General features: G+C 43.2%; 1 long non-coding RNA gene across 1 annotated transcript; it reads left to right on the plus strand.

Moving 5' to 3' along the window:
* The first annotated feature begins 886 nt into the window (after positions 1-886).
* Positions 887-13,467, plus strand: LOC143274794 (uncharacterized). The gene is made up of 4 exons (XR_013053308.1): positions 887-1,003; positions 3,241-3,311; positions 8,696-8,774; positions 11,722-13,467. It is a non-coding gene; the product is annotated as an uncharacterized LOC143274794 (long non-coding RNA).
* The last annotated feature ends 6,877 nt before the right edge of the window (positions 13,468-20,344 follow it).

Here is a 20,344-nt window from a genome sequence, read left to right on the forward strand (position 1 = left end):
GCACACACACACACACACACACACACACACACACACTGACACACAAACATGCACGCACCCCTGCGCCGGTACAAACATTCACACACACATGCACACCGCCGCATCATTACTCACACACATACATGCACACACAAACCCGGCGCGCACGCACACTGACAGACGGAAACACACTGACACACAAGCATGCATGGCACTGACACTTGCACGAGTACACAACTTTACACACACACACACACACACACACACACACACACACACACTGTACACGTACATACACACACACACACACACACACACACACACACACACACACACACACACACACACACACACACGTTTTCAAGCACACGCCGCCTTAACTGAGGCGCGCGCACGAACAAACACACATACACAGACACAGACGGACGCACACGGCGCACTGCACACACACACACGGCAGCCGGACACACACACACACACACACACACACACACACACACACACACACACACACACACACACACATGAATACGCGCTGTCGCCGGGATTTCTTTTTCTTCTTCTTCTTCTTCTTCTTCTTCTTCTTCTTCTTCTTCTTTTTCTTTTTTCTTTTTTCCTCGTTTTTCAGTTTTCTTCTTCTTCAGCCGTTTTTTTTTTTATTCAGTTCTTTTTTTTTCTGATAAAGAACTGATGCAATAGTCCAAGAAGTCAAAAGTGAGGAGAGGACAGGGAAGACGGACGCTGGATTGTCCACGTAAGTCCCATATAAAACACATAAATGTCCACGGGAGAGAAAGAAAAAAAACAGAGGAGACGTCAAAAAACCACCTGCTGCACAAGCATCTTTCAGCTCGCGCTGATCGATGTAAGGGAGGTAACTCCAACGACAACAGACAGCGGCAGCAGACGACAGTCATTTCACTGGAAAATGCCGACGAGGTGGCAGATCCTTTTGCTTTGGTGTCTGTTCGGCCATCTGCTCCCTGTTTGTTCCGGCAGAGATGTCTACGGTGCCAGGGTGGAGGTCAGACCTTTCTCTTGGGATTAATTAACAGTAATTGTGCCCGGACAATAATGCTAAGTCATTGGGCTACACACACACACACACACACACACACACACACACACACACACACACACACACACGGAGGTAAATATTGATATTTATAATGTTAAATAAATTATCTACTAAGAGGTGGGGGGGGGGGGTTTTCTCTAAAGATAATGTTATCATGGACAAAATATTTAATGCTCTCTCTCTCTCTCCGGGTCTCTCTCTCTCTCTCTCTCTCTCTCTCTCTCTCTCTCTCTCTCTCTCTCTCTCTCTCTCTCTCTCTCTCTCTCTCTCTCTCTCTCTCTCTCTGCCCCTCACTTTACTCTCTCTCTTTCTCTCAACAGTCAAAAGTTTCAGTTTCCCAAAGAGGCGTCACTGCGCTCCGATAAATCCATATACGCTACACCACATATGCTAGACAGATGTCTGACAGCAGCATAACCCAACGCCCTTGTCAGGCCTTGTGTGCATGCTTATATATTTGTGTACCTATCAGAATGCATTTCTTTTTACATAATTTTGCCAGAGGTAACACTTTAGTTGCCATGGGTTCTTTTTCAGTGCGCCAAGTGCGTGCTGCACGCGGGACTTCGGTTTATCGTCTCATCCGAAAGACTAGACGCTCAGTTTGATTTTCCAGTCAAACTTAGGAGAAAGGGCAAGAGCAGGATTCGAACCCACACCCTCACGGACTCTCTGTACTGGCAGCTGGACGTCTTGCTACCTTCCTCCAAGAATGAAACATATACCCGGTATAGACGTAATACTGCACAACTTGACGCATCACATTGATATCATTGTTCTTATTGATATTATTATTACCGCTACGTTTTCATGTCGTTGCTGGTTCGTCATCACCAGCACTGGTATCGTTGTACTGTTGTTATTTGCTTATTTATCATCATTGTTATCTTATTTATTTATTTATTATTTTATTATTATTATTATTATTATTATTACTACTACTACCTTTTTTATATTATGATTATTATTTATTTATTTATTTATTTATGTAAGCTTATCTATTATTTATTCACCTTTTTTTTCTTTCTTTTTTTTCTTTTTTTTTCTCAAGGCCTGACTAAGCGCGTTGGGTTACGCTGCTGGTCAGGCATCTGCTTGGCAGATGTGGTGTAGCGTATATGGATTTGTCCGAACGCAGTGACGCCTCCTTGAGCTACTGAAACTGAAACTGAAACTGTCATGCTTATGTTTCTCTTTCAGAGCTTTGGATGATACTGTTGTTGATATATGGTTGTCTGTCTCTTTCAGAGTTTGTTTCCTGGTTTTTTGTTTCAGAGAAAGTAAATTACATCGTTTTGTCATGGTTTTGTCTGTTTCAGAGCTGTAAAATATGGCGTTGTTGTTATGGTTTTCAGTCTGTTTCAGAGCTGTAAGTTATACTGCTGTTCTTATGATTTTCAGTCTGTTTCAGAGCTGTAAGTTATACTGCTGTTGTTATGGTTTTCAGTCTGCTCCAGAGCTGTAAATTATAGCGTTGTTGTTATGGTTTTCAGTCTGTTTCAGAGCTCAGTTTAAGAGCTTTAAATTATGTCTTGCAGCTGTTATACTTGCAGAGCTTGTTTCCCGGTTTTCTGCCTGCTCCAGAGCTGTAAATTATATCGTTGTTGTTATGGTTTTCTGCCTGTTTCAGAGCTTTAAATTATCAGTCTTGCAGATGTTATACTTGCAGAGCTTGTTTCCCGGTTTTCTGTCTGCTCCAGAACTGTAAATCACACTGTTGTTATACTTTTCTGCCTGTTTCAGAGCTGTAAATTGTATTGTACATGTAGCTGTTATACTTGCAGAGCTTGTTTCCTGGTTTTCTGTCTGTTCCAGAGCTGTAAATTATATCGTTGTTTTTATGGTTTTCTGTCTGTTTCAGAGCTGTAAATTATACCGTTATCTTCGTAGTTTTCTGTCTGTTTCAGAGCTGTAAATTAAACTGTTGTTTTCGTGGTTTCCTGTCTGTTTCAGAGCTGTAAATTAAACTGTTGTTTTCGTGGTTTCCTGTCTGTTTAAGAGCTGTAAATTATACTGTTGTTGTCATGGTTTTGTGTCTGTTCCAGAGCTGTAAGTCATACCGTTGTTTTCGTGGTTTACTGTCTGGTTCAGAGCTGTAATTTATACTGTTGTTGTCATGGTTTTCTCTCTGTTCCAGAGCTGTAAATTATATTGTTATTTTCGCGGTTTTCTGTCTGTTCCAGAGCTGTAACGGATGACATCTGAACAAACACCCAGAGGTTAAGAGGTTCATACATCACGACCTCCCTCGGTTGTATCCTTACACACCTTTCACGGTCCGCCGTGCAGAACTGGAGAGAGAGAGAGAGAGACTGAGAGAGAGAGAGAGTGCGAGCGAGGGAGAGGGAGAGAGGGGAGAGCGTATGGTAAAAGGAAAAAAGAAAACGAACGATCGAACGATTTTGTTGTTTGTTTGTTTTTATTGATGAACACACACACATAAAAGGAATAAGCACATTAGTCTTGTTTTCATCCTGCCCTCATAAACGGGAAAATACAACAAACACGCAATACAAAAGGCATAACATTACATGTCCAATTTTTGAAAAACATCTATCAAAATAAAGACAAATACATACACAAAATATCAGCCTAGCCTGTTTACAACACAGAAATGGTGAGGAAAGAAAGAGGGACAGAAAGGGGGATAGAGAAAAGAGTGAATGGGAGAGTTGGAGATACCGAGAGAGAACGGGAACAGGGCTTAAGAGTGAGTGGGAGAGTTGGAGATACCGAGAGAGAAAGGGAACAGGGCTTAAGAGTGAGTTGGAGAGTTTGAGATACTGAGAGAGAACGGGAACAGGGCTTAAGAGTGAGTGGGAGAGTTGGAGATACTGAGAGAGAACGGGAACGGGGCTTAAGAGTGAGTGTGAGAGTTGGAGATACCGAGAGAGAACGGGAACAGGGCTTAAGAGTGAGTTGGAGATACTGAGAGAGAACGGGAACAGGGCTTAAGAGTGAGTGGGAGAGTTTGAGATACCGAGAGAGAACGGAAACAGGGCTTAAGAGTGAGTGTGAGAGTTTGAGATACTGAGAGAGAAAGGGAACAGGGTTTAAGAGTGAGTGTGAGAGTTTGAGATACTGAGAGAGAACGGGAACAGGGCTTAAGAGTGAGTTGGAGAGTTTGAGATACTGAGAGAGAAAGGAAACAGGGCTTAAGAGTGAGTGGGAGAGTTTGAGATACCGAGAGAGAACGGGAACAGGGCTTAAGAGTGAGTGGGAGAGTTGGAGATACCGAGAGAGAACGGGAACAGGGCTTAAGAGTGAGTGTGAGAGTTGGAGATACTGAGAGAGAACGGGAACAGGGCTTAAGAGTGAGTGTGAGAGTTTGAGATACCGAGAGAGAACGGGAACAGGGCTTAAGAGTGAGTTTGAGATACCGAGAGAGAAATGGAACAGGGCTTAAGAGTGAGTTTGAGATACCGAGAGAGAAAGGAAACAGGGTTTAAGAGTGAGTTGGAGATACCGAGAGAGAAATGGAACAGGGCTTAAGAGTGAGTGGGAGAGTTGGAGATACTGATAGAGAACGAGAACAGGGCTGAAGAGTGAGTGGAAGAGTTTGAGATACTGAGAGAGAACGGAAACGGGGCTTAAGAGTGAGTGGGAGAGTTGGAGATACCGAGAGAGAACGGGAACAGGGCTTAAGAGTGAGTGGGAGAGTTTGAGATACTGAGAGAGAACGGGAACAGGGCTTAAGAGTGAGTGGGAGAGTTGGAGATACTGAGAGAGAACGGGAACAGGGCTTATAAGTAGAAGGAAAGAGCGAAGGGGGGGGAGGGGGAGGACTTCAAGCAGAAGGAAAGATTGGGAGAGGGCATGTTTTAACAAGCTTTTCAGTCTTAAGACCATAAGGACTCAAAGTTTGAAACTACAGCATGGCTCAGTTAAATAGAGCCACTTCGTGTGATATGCATTCGATTTCTGTGAGTTTTTAACTCAGGGTCTGGGTACTGAAAGATATACCTACATGGGGGCAGATAGAGATGACAAAGAGAGGGAGATTATCTATTGAGATTATGGTACACACACACACACACACACACACACACACACACACACACACACACACACACACACTGAGAGAGTGAGAAAGAGACTGCGAAACAGTTCAAAAAGGAAATTATTTTTGATTTGATTTCATACAGTATCAAAAGAGTTTATCTAATATGTGACAGAAAAAGTATACACAAGAAGAAAACCGATAGTAAAACATGTTAATCACAACATGAAACACCGATCGTTCTGCAGTCATGCAAACAAGGCCTAAATACATTCGCAAAGTTTAGAGTCCGGAAACATTTCTTTTTCTTCTTTTTAATTAGTTCCAGAGCCAGGTATTCAAGCAAACGAAAACAAATAAACTTAAATTCAAATAACGTTCAGGCGCAGCTTTTTAAACGACGTTTAATCCTGAATTTATTCAAACAAGCAATAACAAACAAAGTTATGTTCATGAGCAGATTTCTAAAATCAGTGTCACCCCGAATTTATTCAGACAAGCAATAGAAAACGAAAATGAATTCAAGGGGATATCTTTAGAATTAGTTTCACCCCGAATTTATTCAAACAAGCAGTAACATACAAATGAAGTTCAGGGGGGATAATTTTTTTGTTAGTTTCACCCCGAATTTATTCAAACAAGCAATGACAAACAAAAATATGTGAAGGGGGTGAATGCGAGGTGTTTTTTTTTAGAATTAGTTTCAGCCGGAATTCATTCAAACAAGCAAAAACCAGCCAAATGAAGTTCATGGGGAGATAACGCTGTTCACTGACAGACGGAATGGAATGGAATTTTTGTTTAATGTCCCGTCACACATATCGGTGATTGAAGACATTTTGTTAAAGTATTTATGAATACATCTGAGTATTATCGGTTAGAAGGGGTGGGAGATGTGGATAAATGGAGGGCTGGGGGAAACTGGGCAAATGAGGGTAAAAATGTGGGTGAAATTTGGAAGAAAAACAAAACAAACAAAAAAAAACCCTGTAAATACAGTTACAGGAAATTACTTAAAGGACTTCGTAAAAGAGAAGTCGTTAAACTTGAGAGTTAACTTGACAGACGGAAGACGCCCCAGAAAACTGACCCTGTGTCTGTCCTGCTTGCAGTGCCGAACCCCTGTCCCCGGCCTTACTCCGGTGGTTAGTGAACTCTCGCAGAGTCCGCCTTCCTCAGGTGAGAGACACTGCACACCATAATTCATCACTCAGCTTCGCTCGCTCTGTGCGTGTGTGTGTGTGTGTGTGTGTGTGTGTGTGTGTGTGTGTCTCTCTCTCTCTCTCTCTCTCTCTCTCTCTCTCTCTCTCTCTCTCTCTCTCTCCCCCCCCCCCCCTCTCTCTCTCTCTCTCTCTCTCTTTCATCGTCATCATAGTGATTTGTCAGGTTCCTCAAAACCTGAACAGTCATGGTGACATCAATGTCATCACCCTCAACCGTCATAATAACCATACAGACAAAAAAAAAAACAACAGTTGTTCTCCAGTTCCATGTCCGTTCATGCCCTGCTAGCCGTCACGGCCCAACTTGGTTTCCAAGTCAGATCCACTTGTGATGTGATTTTGATCAGTCTCCTGTGACGGAGGAATGGGAGGAAGGTGTGTGTGTGTGTGGGAGGGGGGTGGGTGAGTTGGGAAGAATGTGGAGGCCGCCAACACTGATAGTGATAATGATAATAATAATCATAATGATAAGTGGAGTGATGGCCTAGAGGTAACGCGTCTGCCTAGAAAGTGAAAGAATCTGAGCGCGCTGGTTCGAATCACGGCTCAGCCGCCGATATTTTCTCCCCTCCCTCCACTAGACCTTGAGTGGTGGTCTGGACGTTAGTCATTCGGATGAGACGACAAACCGAGGTCCCGTGTGCAGCGTGCACTTAACTCACGTAAAAGAACCCACGGCAACAAAAGGGTTGTTCCTGGCAAAATTCTGTAGAAAAATCCACTTCGATAGGAAAAACAAATAAAACTGCACGCAAGAAAAAATACAAAAAAAAAGGGGTGGCGCTGTAGTGAAGCGATGCGCTCTTCCTGGGGAGAGCAGCCCGAATGTCACACAGAGAAATCTGTTGTGATAAAAAGAAAAAAAAAGAAAAATGATAATAATGAATGATATTTGTATGGCGCGTTTCTCGAAGTTAAATTAGACTCAGTGCGCTGGCATTCTTCACTTGCACACACACAGCCGAAAGTGACCAGCCACACTGAAGCAAACACACTCATACACACACCTATGAGCAAAAACAGAGGGGTGTGTGAGTGGGGGAGGGGGGGGGGTGTTGGTTGGTGCCGAAGACCGACAGGTAGTGAATTCCAGACAGATCCCACTACAGGAGAATAGCTGACTCAGTCAGCCTTCATGATTCAGTTTCAGTTTCTCAAAAGGCGTCTGTACATTCGGACAAATCCATACACACTACACATCAGCGCAACCAAACGCGCTCAGTCAGGCTTGAGTGTATGTATTCATATATGAATGTATTCATTCAAAAACAAACATGTAGTGTCTGCGTTTGTTCAAAGCCAAAAAAAAATGTAAACTAATACGATTAGTTTGTTGTTGTTGTTGTTTTTCTCTCTCTCCTTTCCCAGACTTTTGGATCTCACATGGCGCGAAGTGTGGAAATAAAACCCAACTTGTAAAATGGCGAAATGGGTAGAAGGGAGGCAATCCTTGTTCAACTAAGCTTCTACGAAGAACTGCGTTTACTTCCCTTCTTTAAAAAAAAAAAAAAAAAAAATGTCCGTGAAGTTCACTCCGCGTATATACTAAAGGGATTGATGCACTAGAAGGTCTGCACATAAGTTGACCTGGGAGATCGGAGACCTTTCCGGCCTTAACCCAGTGAGTGTGTTGAAACCAGGGATCGAATTCAGGGAACTGGGACGAGAATCAAGAACTCAACCATTCGGCCACTACACAAACACAGACAGACCGACCTACATTCATACCTACATACCAACATACATACTTACATGCTCACTCGTACGTGCACGTGCACACAATAACTAAGTCACAATAACACTTATGTCTGTATTCTTATGATCCTTAAACATTGCTTATCTTCAGACGCAATAGCACGTATGTCTGTATTCTTATAATCCTAAATAATGCTTACCTTCAGTCACAATGTACCAATGTGTGTACTTTTTTTTATCCTTAATGCTTACCTATCTGTGTGTGTACTTCAGTCACAATGTACCTTTGTGAGTTCGTGTTAACTTTGTTCCTTAATGCTTACCTTCAGTCACAATTTAACTATGTGTGTACCTGTTAACCTTTTTCCTTAATGCTTAACTTCAGTCAAAATGTACCCATGTATATACTTGTTTGATCCTTAATGCTTCATCCTTAATGCTTATCTACCTGTGTGTGTAATTCAGTCACGCTGTGCCTATGTGTGTACTCCTTAACGCTTACCTTCAGTCACAAGGTACCTATGTGTGTACCTGTTAATTCCGTAACATTTACCTTCAGTCACAATGTACCTATGTGTACCTGTAAATTCCGTAACGCTTACCTTCAGTCACAATGTACCTGTGTGTGTACCTGTTAACTTAAATCCTTAACGCTTACCTTCAGTCAAAATGTACCTGTGTGTGTACCTGTTAACTTAAATCCTTAACGCTTACCTTCAGTCACAATGTGGTCTTTGAACACAAGCCCGGAGCTCCTCCTGATCTGTTCTTTCTGAATGCGCAGGGTAGACCCATAGAGGTGACTGGTCTGTCTGTCTGTCTGTCTGAGTTGGCCTGTCTGTCTGTAAGGCTGTCTGTCTGTGTTGGTCTGTCTGTCTGTCTGTGGTGGTCTGCCTGTCTGTGTTGGTCTGTCTGTATGTCTGTCTGTATTTATGTATGTATGCATGCCTGTCTGTCTGTGTTGGTCTGCCTGTCTGTATGTATGTATGTATGTCTGTCTGTCTGTCTGTCTGTGTTGGTCTGCCTGTCTGTGTTGGTCTGCCTGTCTGTCTGTGTTGGTCTGTCTGTCTGTGTTGGTCTGTCTGTCTGTCTGTATGTATGTATGTCTGTCTGTCTGTCTGTCTATGTGTCTGTCTGTCTGACTGTCTCAGTGTCTGTGTTGGTCAGCCTCTGCATGTTCCCACACAGGATGAAGGACGACTGTTCAGGAATGCCCAGCCCTTCATGACGTGAGAAATCCACTGACTCTCTGGTGGTAGTGGAACTTTCCCCCACTAGAGTTCAGTTCGTGGATGGGACCATGAGGCCCTCAAATAGTAACCGGTGTAACAGCCCCAAATACCCCCCATACATGGTATTACCCCGGGTAGCCTCGAATGACCCCCGGGTCAAAATGTGGCTAGTCAGGATCGACATCCTCTTGTTGGAAATTGCTCCCTTTTCATGGGTATGAACTTAGATGCCTGCGCCATAATCATGTTTAACATCAGGTAACCAGAGACCATATCAAACACCTGCGTCTGGAGAAGAACCAACCAGGTGCCCATCAGTGAGGAGATCAGGAGGAGGAAATGGGGCTGGATCGGCCACACCCTTCGAAAGCCTCCAGACGACACCACAAGACAGACACTTGAATGGAACCCCCCAAGGAAAGAGGAGAGTGGGCAGACCAAAGCAGACCTGAAGAAGAAGCAAGGAGGATGAGATGAAGGTAGCCGGATGGACGTGGACCCGGCTGAAGAGGACAGCCAAAAAACCGAGTCCGCTGGAGGAGTTGCTGTAGTAGCCCTATGCTCCACAAGGAGTCAAGTGGTAAAATCATGGATAAGATGAGATAAGATAAGAATGATTTTATTATCTCATTAAGAGAAACTGCATCAGGTGCGGCAAGACAAACGAAGACAATTGCTCAACCCAAAAAATATTAAACATTACTTGATTAGAAAGAATCAATAAGCAGAGGACATTCATTAAAAAAAAAAAAAAAAAAAAGTGTTGAGTATTATATATATATATATATATATATATATATATATATATATATATATATATATATATTCACTCAAAATGTTGTAATTAATCATTATTGTAAACATATTGAAAGACACCAAGGTTATCACTGCATGTATGGATTTAGATAAGATAAGATGTGGGTATCAACACACACACACACACACCACCACCACACACACACACACACACACACACACACACACACACCGTCACATCAGCCAATAATATAACCCCCAAGCCCTACTTCACAACGTTGACGTGGCAGTTCTCTCTCTGACAAAAATCGATCAGTATGCAGGTAACATTCATTTTCCCCACCTGCCTCACACAAACCAGCAACGACTTCACGGCCCGCGGTGGACAGTAAATCTGTCTGGAGATAGACTTTGAGGTAGGCGATGACGTTGTCAGACACAGGTGGTAGGACTATGCAGGTAGACACATGACAACCGATTTATTTTCCTGTACCCAGAGAGCCGGTATTAAAAAGGATGGTAACAGGTGCACGCATTCCAACGAGTGCATAGGGACGTAGCCGCTTGTGCACTACGCACAGAGAAATCTGCTGTGACAGGACATGTACCTGTATGTGCATGTGATTGAAGGGTCTTTGCTGTGATAAACAGCAATACGATACTGTGCAAAGCCGATCCATTCAGACGTGTGGCTAAAATGTTGGAACCACCCACACCCACACCCACATCCCCCTCTCTCTCTGTCTCTGTCTGTCTGTCTGTCTGTCTCTCTCTCTCTCTCTCTCTCTCTCTCTCTCTCTCTCTCTCTCTATTTTATACTTTGAACTATGCTTCTTCGGGCAATGAGCATCCCCCTCCCCCCGCCTGTTATTGCTATGTGTATTTTTTATTGGACTTACTGTTTTATATTCACGTTAGTATAGTATTTGTTAGCATACACAATGTATGCTTATGTGTGTGTAAGTGTGCGTGAGGGAGAAAGAGAGAGTATGTGTGTGTGTTCTGTTGTTTTTTGTTTTGTTTTTTTGTTGTTGTTGTTGTTTTGTTGTTGTTGTTGTTTTTATTTGTTTGTTTCTTGTTGTCGTTTTTTCCAGTGTCGATTATTGTGCCTGTGTGTGTGTGTGTGTGTGTGTGTGTGTGTGTGTCTTATTTTTACCATGCTTATGACTTTATGTAGTATAGTATTCGCATTCTATGACTTTAAGTAGCATTGTGTAGTGCATGCAATGACATACATAATGTAGTATTGTGTAGTGTAGACCCTGTTTCAGGGCGGGGACTGGATGAAAACAAAGCGCGCCACTGCTTATCTATTATCCTCGAAAATAAAGAATTTGCCTTGTGTCTTGTCTTCTCTCTCTCTCTCTCTCTCTCTCTCTCTCTCTCTCTCTCTCTCTCTCTCTCTCTCTCTCTCTCTCTCTCTCTCTCTCTCTCTCTCTCTCTCAAGAACTCATTCACATTCTAATTTTCATTTCTACCTTTCCTGTGTTATGTCAGGTAAAAAAAAATCTCTTATGAAACGATTTCAAGGACAGAACAAACGAATTCTGTACACGTGTTCTGTTCATGTATTGTTCTGTTCATGAATTTATATGTGGATTAGTGCGTGCGCGTGTGAGAGTGCGTGCGCGCGGACGCGTGACTTTGTGTGTGTGTGTGTGCACGCGTGCGTGCGTGTGTGTGCGCCTCTGCGTGTGTGCAGGGGGTGTGTGAGTGTTGGCGCGCACTGATGTATTAGTGTGTGTGTGTGTGTGGCAGAGGATCGACATGAGGGACTACAGCCGGAAGGAGCTGAACGACCTGTTGCTCCGGAGGGGGTTCTACAAGAAGGACTCTCCAGACTCCCCCGTGCCCCCGGAGTATCAGCGAGGCCCCTACAGGGAGGTGCCCAGTCAGGCCAAGGCTCCAGGCAAACGGGAACTGTAAGATAACATATGTTGATTAACCAGGAAAAGAGGAACTGAAAGATGTGTCGTCTAAACAAGGGGAACTATCAGACGTGTCACTGCGAGCAAACGGGAACTGTTAAACATGTTGTATTACCAGGCAAAGCGGAACTGTAAAATGTTGTATTACCAGGCAAAGGGGAACTGTTAAACATGTTGTATTACCAGGCAAAGGGGAACTGTTAAACATGTTGTATTACCAGGCAAAGGGGAACTGTTAAACATGTTGTATTACCAGGCAAAGGGGAACTGTTAAACATGTTGTATTACCAGACAAAGGGGAACTGTAAAATGTTGTATTACCAGGCAAAGGGGAACTGTTAAACATGTATTACCAGACAATTGGGAACTGTTAAATATGTTGTATTACCAGGCAAAGGGGAACTGTTAATTATGTTGTATTACCAGGCAAAGGAGAACTGTTAAGCATGTTGTATTACCAGGCAAAGTGGAACTGTTAAATATGTTGTATTACCAGGCAAAGGAGAACTGTAAAATGTTGTATTACCAGACAAAGGGGAACTGTAAAACATGTTGTATTACCAGGCAAAGGGGAACTGTAAAATGTTGTATTACTAGGCAAAGGGGAACTGTAAAACATGTTGTATTACCAGGCAAAGGAGAACTGTTAAACATGTGTCGTCTTACACTCCAGGCAAAAGGAAAGGGGGTGTAAAACATGTGTTGTCATACATTCCAGGGAAAGGGGGACTGTAATTGTGTAGTATTTTTGTTGCTGTCTTCTTTTTTAACCACTGAAATAACGTGCACACTGTTTCAAAGCTGATTGATTTCCCGAAAGCGGCGTCTCTGATTTTTTTTTTTTTTTCTGTTTTTCTGTTGATGGTGGTGGCGTTTTGCTTTCACCTGGTGTTCGGGTGTCTGTGTGTGTGTCTGTATGTATGTCTGTGTGTCTGTGGTAGACTTTAACAATGCCATTTTATCTGAAAATACTTTGTCTACCAACACTAAATTTGGCTTAAACATAATAGGAAGAAATGATCTTCAATGTCAAACCAATAATAGGTTGTACGTCTCCCGATTTAAGATGTATTTGACGGCTTATTCCGTCGAGGCTCGTTCCGGATTCCGTAACTGTAACCCTGTCCCAGTTTCCAGAATGTAGGCTGTGTTTGGGAAGACAGCACCACATCGTTTGTTGTTTTTTGTTGTTGTTTTGTTGTTGTTACTTTTTTTTCCCCCAGTCACAAAAAAGAAATACAAATTCTGGACAGAACACACACAGTGACTCTAACTTCACCATTGACGTGTTTACTACATAATATATGAATATGCAAGAGTGGATACTGAATTAACTAGAATGAACAAAAAAAGAAACATTGAATCGGACGTTTCTTTCGCTTTCGGTCAGCCTGTTGTCGGACTGGTTTGTGCAGATCAAATGCATGTTGCAGTGTGCCTGAGGCGGTGTCAGCCTCCCCTTTACGTCCGAATTAAAATAATTTCTTAAATAATCGAGATATGTTAACAAAACATGATTCGAATGGTGTTATTGCCACAAATACAATAATGATATTTCTATCACGCTAAAAAAGAACCATAGCCGTAAATATTATTTTTGGTCATGTGGCGTAGCGTTCGGGGCGGAGCATCCGTGGTTCGATCCCGCAGGTAGGCGCTTTTTTTGTCTTTTTCTTTTTTTTCCAAAGCTAATTAATGATGGAGGGGGGCGGGGGGGTAGGTTTGGGTGTTTTTTTTTTCCTCGTGATTCCTTTACTGGATACAGCACGTGTGACTAGTGGGTCTTGAAGGCCTTGTCTCTCTTGTTGGTGGTTTGTGCTTTCAACGGAGTGGCAAGTCGTATATTAGTACTGTAGTAAGATACGCATCAGACTCTCCGAGACTTCTTGCATGGGCGTTAAACAGTGTGAACTGAATTTTGTTATGGGTACGGACAGTAACACTGATAATGATAATAATAAGAAGAAGAAGAACAACAACAACAATAACAGTAATAATGGTTATTATGATGATTATCACCACCATCATCATCATCATCATCATCATGCTGATGCAGCTGCTGATTATGATGGTGATGATGATAATGATGACGATAATGATCCTTTTTTTTCATGGGGCGTAATCTTGCGAAATGCAAGACAGTGCGCTGCTCGCCCACACCATCCCTTCTTCGCTCATATGTGTGCATGTGTGTGTGTGTGTGAGCGTGTATGTGTGTGAGCGTGTGTTTGTGTGTGTGTGTGTGTGAGCGTGTGTGTGTGTGTGAGCGTGTGTATGTGTGTGAGTGAGCGTGTGTCTGTGTGTGTCTGTGTGTGAGCGTGTGTGTGAGAGAGAAAGAGAGAGAGAGCGTGTGTGTGTGAGAGAGAGAGAGAGAGCGTATGTGTGAGAGAGAGAGAGAGAGCGTGTGTGTGAGCGCGTGTGTGTGAGCACGCGTGTGTGTGAGCTTGTGTGTCTGTGTGTGAGCGTGTGTGTGAGAGAGTGCGCGTGTATGTATGTGTGCGCGTGTATGTATGTGTGTGCGTGTGTGTGTGAGCGTGTGTGTGTGTATGTGAGCGCGCGCGCGTGTGTGTGTGTGTGAGCGTGTGTGTGTGTTTTCGTGTGTGTATGTGTGTGCTTGTAAGTGAGCGTGTGTGTTTATGTGTGCGTGCGTGTGTGTGTGTGTGATTGCGTGCGTATGTGTGTGTGTGTGTGCGTGTATGTGTGTGAATGCATACCGGGCTATGTATGTATGTGTGTGAGTGCCGGTGTACGTTTGTGTGCGTGCGTGCGTGAGTGTATGTGTGTGCGTGTGAGGGGGGAGGGTGTATTTGAATGCATGCGAGAGCGTGCATGTGTGTGTAGAGCCTATATGTGAGTGTGTGCATGAGTGTCTGTGCGTGCGTATCTGTGTTCGTGTGTATGTGCGTGTGCATGAGTGTATGTTTGTGTGTACGTTCGTGCGCGTGAATGTGTTTGTGTTTCGTCTGTCTGCCGCTCACAATATAAAACCGCTGCAGAGAGAACTGAAAGGAGCATTGAGAAAAACACATACATACGTGTTCATTTATCAGTTGTCCCCCAGTTTAGGAGGAGAAAGAGGGGGGAAGAAAAGAGAAGAAAAAACGATCTGTTGGAACAGCAGAATATGCATGCTCTGTGCATATTTGGGAAGGGATCGGGGGTGGGGATGGGGGGCAAGTGAAGTGTAGAAAACGTGGTTTTGGGGGAGGAGCGAGTGTGTGTGGTGTGTTCGGGGATGCTCGGCCCAGTCTTTAAGTGCTTTTGTACATCATCATGCGTATGCGTGTATGCATAGACGCTGGCACTTTGTAAAAAAATAAATAAATAAATAAAATATAAAATAAAAACGAACAAACAAAAAGTGCAATGAATATTCACAGTGCAACAGAAATTTGCACCCCATTTCCCCATTTTCATTACAAGAAGGTTATATCCTGCACTGGAGAAAACCGGCTAGAGCCATGTCAGCTACCTGAACCGAGGACTTATCTGTTGGAGACAGTGCTAAACTTTCTTCACACAACGCTGATCATGTTCTCTGTGCTAACAATGAAGGGTGTTATATTCACAGAAAGCTCACCAGTCCAGTGTAAATAAACTGAATGGATGCTACGAAAACAAGGTTTATTTGTATTTCTTTTTATCACAGCAGATTTCTCTATGTAAAATTCGGGCTGCTCTCCCCAGGGAAAGCGCGTCGCTACACTACAGCACCACACATTTTGGGGGGTATTTTTTCCTGCGTGCAGTTTTTGTTTTGTTTTGTTTTGTTTTTCCTGTCGAAGTGGGTTTTTCTACAGAATTTTGCCAGGAACAACCCTTTTTTTGCCGTGGGTTCTTTTACGTGCGCCAAGTGCATGCTGCACACGGGACCTCAGTCGGTTTATCGTCTCATCCGAATGACTAGCGTCCAAACCACCACTCAAGGTTTAGTGGATGGGGAGAAAATATCGGCGGCTGAGCCGTGATTCGAACCAGCGCGCTCAGATTCTCTCGCTTCCTAGGCAGACGCGTTACCTCTCGGCCATTACTCCACATTACATTGACTGTGAGGTGATCAGATCATCCCATTCGTTTCTTCTTTGCGTGTGGAGACCAAACCCTTTTTTTTTTTTTTTTCATTTATGATAATTTGTATATCCATCGGTTTTGATTGACAGCGTGTTATGTGATATCTGATATCTATTATCAATTTACTTGCGTTGGAAATAGTTGGTGACGGGGCGGGTTGGATTTCTGATTGAAATCACAATTGCGGATAAACGTGAGACAGGTGAACACACACACTTGCACGCGCGCGCGCGGAACACATACACACACACACACACACACACACACACACACACACACACACACACACACACACAGATTTATATATGTGTCTGTGTGTGCTCACACACTGATATATTTGTATATGTGTGTGTGTGCATTTGCGCGCATGTGTGTGTTTGTTCTGTGCATACCGGCACACACGTAGAGTCCACACACACACACACACACACACACACACACACACACACACACAAGGTTACCCAGAACAAAAGAAGCAACATATGTGAGAAGCTAAGTGTGTGAACATCACACAGCTTGAAACCAAATGTTATTTTTCTATCTTTTTTTTTTCAGCCGTGATGTCGGTGTTTTTCTTGTCAGCTGAAGGGAGCAAAGTATGTCAGTGTGAGATGTCTGAGTGTGTGCGAATGTGAATGTGTGCGCGCCGGCGCGTGTGTGTGTGCGCGCGCGCGTGGGTGTGTGTGTGTGTGCGTGTGTGTATGGTTGATTCTGTTCGTGCGTGAATGGTGTGTGATGGTGTGTTTGCGTGTGTGCCCAAAAGAAATACCACCATCTCACAAACATTAGACTTTTAGAAGAAAAGAATTTCACAATTTCTCAGATGCGTTCCGCAAGGACACCACATTGTTTTTTTTCTAATACACGTAGGGAAACCACAGTCTCTCAGACGCATGTAGCATGTTCTTTCAGCAGTGTTCGCCGGCGTTTCAAGGTGAATGTGTGAGAGACAGAGAGAACGTGTGTGTGTCTCTGTGTCTGTGTCTGTGTGTGGTGAGTGTGTATGTTTGTTTTTGTGTGTGTGTGTGTCAGTGTATGTGTGGTGTGGTGTGTTTGTGGTGCCGGTGTGTATGTGTGTGTATGTATGTGCGTGCATGTGAGCGTGCGTGCGTGTGTGTGTTTTGTTTTGTTTTGTTTTGTTTGTTTTTGTTTTTTGTCAGTGTTTCTAAGGCTATCGTATGGTCAATACCAGGAGGTTTCTTATGTGCCTTTCCTGTGTATATTATTCTCCAGTAAGCTCTGGCAGTTCAAAAACTGATGGCCTGACTTTTTCATGGAATCAATTCAGCGACAGCTGTTGCTTCGGGCCGAAGATGGTGAAGATAAGCACATGTATGGCACTTTTGTTTTTCTTTGTTGTTGTTGTTGTATTACCAGATGGGTGACATGTTTGGTATAATGATGCTCCATTTGCAGTGCTGATACAGTGGTTCCCCTTTGATGCTGATAAATGTATTGTGTTCATACTGTATGTGTCAGTTCACCCCCACCCTTTCCACACCGCCCACCCCCTCTTTTATATTTCTTTCTCTTTGTAAATGTAATGTTAGCAATGCCCATCGCCAACACTCTCCCTCATCCCACCACACACACACACAAACACGCTCCACACACACCCTCCATTTTTCTTTCTCTTTGCGACTAACAATGTCAGCAACAACAACAACACACACACACACACACACCACCACCACCACCAACAACAACAACACCAACAATAACAACAACAACAACACACTCACACACTCACACACACACACACCACCAACAACAACAACAAAAACAACACACACACACACACCAAACAACAACAACAACACACACACACACACACACGCCACCAGCACCACGACAACAACCACACACACCACCACCAACACACACACACACACACACACACACGCCACCACCACCAACAACAACACACACACACACACACACACACACACACACTTACTCGCATGCATTCACAGTAATTTCTTCCCCCTCCCCCTCACCTCCCCCCTACCCCCTCCTCCGCCCCTCCTCGATTTTTTTTCCAACCCTCATCAAATATCACTTACAGTGAAAAGACGTTAAACTAAAGAACACACACACACACAGCGTTCGGTGAGATAGTTCACACAAACACGCTCCACACCCCTTATTTTTGGTACCCCCAAAACAGTGATGATGATAATTATTGTCCTGGAATAGCGCTGTCGGTGCCTGACCCGAATGCCACGTGCTACAGCTGACAGTGAATGAAATCTGAACACTTAAACCTAGCACGGTGGTGTTGGATGGAAAAGAAGGTCAGGTATTCACTGGCATTCTCGTCATCGTGCTGACAGAGTTATTCACTGTATGTTCAATGTTCACTGTTGGAATTAAACAATGGGGTAAAAAAAGGTAATTTTCAAATCGTGCTTGCTTGTTTGGGTGGATGAATGTTCGAGAGAAAATGGTGAGAATTTCTTAAAATCTGGGGTGAATTATGAGTTTTCATCGACAGAAGCACGCGGAGCTGACAAGACACTGTAGAAGATAACTGGACTGCTCGTTTGCGTTAATCATTCTTCTTCTTCTTCCATTAATGCTCAGCGGTCATAACTTTGATCATTACGAACACTGTTGCAAGTGCAAGTGTGTGCTCTTAGTCGGAATTTCGTACTCATAGTCCTTATCCGTATGCCATTAATTATTAGTTGAAAGAAAAAAAGTGAAGCATCTAGTGGGGGGTGGGGATGGAGGGGGGGGGTCTACTGTGCCTGGAGGGCCCTCAAGCAGAAGGCGTTGCAGGAGGGGGCCTCGACGACATCAGCTGGGAGGGAGTTCCAGTCGATAACAGTCCTCGGAAAGAAAGAATACTTCCTGTAGTCAGTACGGCATCGGATTCTTTGTAGCTGTTGGTTGTGGTTGCTGCGACGACCACTTTGAGGCTGCCGCTTGAGGACGGCGCAGGAGACGCAAGCTTGATCCTTGAGGGTCTTGTGGAGCATTGCGAGTCTGGCGCAGCGTTTCAAGTGTCACTACCACTGTCAGGGGAATTCTCGGAGAATTTTAATTGGTCTAATGCTTGTCACGAATGAACACGAAGGAGCAAGTAAAAATGTTGATGAAGATGAAAGCAACAGTATTTTTCGTGTCTTTAAAACTTATTAAAATACAGCAGATATTCGCTGGAATACAGCTTCTTCAAGCTGGGGTTCAAAAGAGGGTGACCAAGATGTTCCATTGCACTATTTAGTGTGGTTGTAACAGTTCAAAAGAGGGTGACCAAGATGTTCCATTGAGCTATTTAGTGTGGTTGTAACAGTTCAAAAGAGGGTAACCAAGATGTTCCATTGAACTATTTAGTGTGGTTGTAACAGATCAAACTGCGTTTTGGGGGCATATCTGTTATGCATGTGTGGGTGTATGTGTGAATGTGTGTCTTCATGTTTTATATTTATTTGCTTATTTATCATCATTGTTGTCTTATTTATTTAATTATTTATTTATTATTATTTTATCATTATTTTCATTACTATCTCTTTTTTTTCCTTTTTTTTTCATCATAATTATTATTTATTTATTTATGTATGTACGCTTATATATATATATATATATTTTTTTTTTTTTTTGGTTTTGGTTTTTTTTTTTCTCAAGGCCTGACTAAGCGTGTTGGGTTACGCTGCTGGTCAGGCATCTGCTTGGCAGATGTGGTGTAGCGTATATGGATTTGTCCGAACGCAGTGACGCCTCCTTGAGCTACTGATACTGATACTGGTAACAGTTCAAAAGAGGGTAACCAAGATGTTCCATAGAACTATTTAGTGTGGTTGTAATAGTTTAAAAGAGGGTGACCAAGATGTTCCATAGAACTATTTAGTGTGGTTGTAACAGTTTAAAAAAGGGTAACCAAGATGTTCCATAGAACTATTTAGTGTGGTTGTGACAGTTTAAAAGAGGGTAACCAAGATGTTCCAGTTAACTGCAAAGTGTGGTTGTAACAGTTCAAAAGAGGGTAACCAGTCAACACCAGACTGAAATGGGAGGATCAAACCCTAATCACTGGATTGAGAACTCGAATACCCAACAATTCTGCCATGTCGCCTCTTTGTGTAGTGTATATTTTGTGCTGAAGCGGTTAGAGATAAAGAAAATGTTTCGACAAAAGTCACAGCATTGATCTTCACATGATCAGTGCATGGCTTTTGTTAACACGTTTACAGGTAATGTCTTTGCTTTTGAAAGCAAGGGGAAAAAAAGATACCAACCATGGGTGGCTTCAGGACAGGGGGGAAGCCTGTCTCTTGCAGAAAAGAGAAAGCGCTAAGTCTCTGAAGCTGAAGCACTGTAATTCTGCACTTTTTTTTTTTAATCAAGCAATAGTATAGCCGCAAAAAATGCATATGCGC

This window comes from Babylonia areolata, chromosome 29, assembly GCF_041734735.1.
Source record: "Babylonia areolata isolate BAREFJ2019XMU chromosome 29, ASM4173473v1, whole genome shotgun sequence".
NCBI classification, from domain to species: domain Eukaryota; kingdom Metazoa; phylum Mollusca; class Gastropoda; order Neogastropoda; family Buccinidae; genus Babylonia; species Babylonia areolata.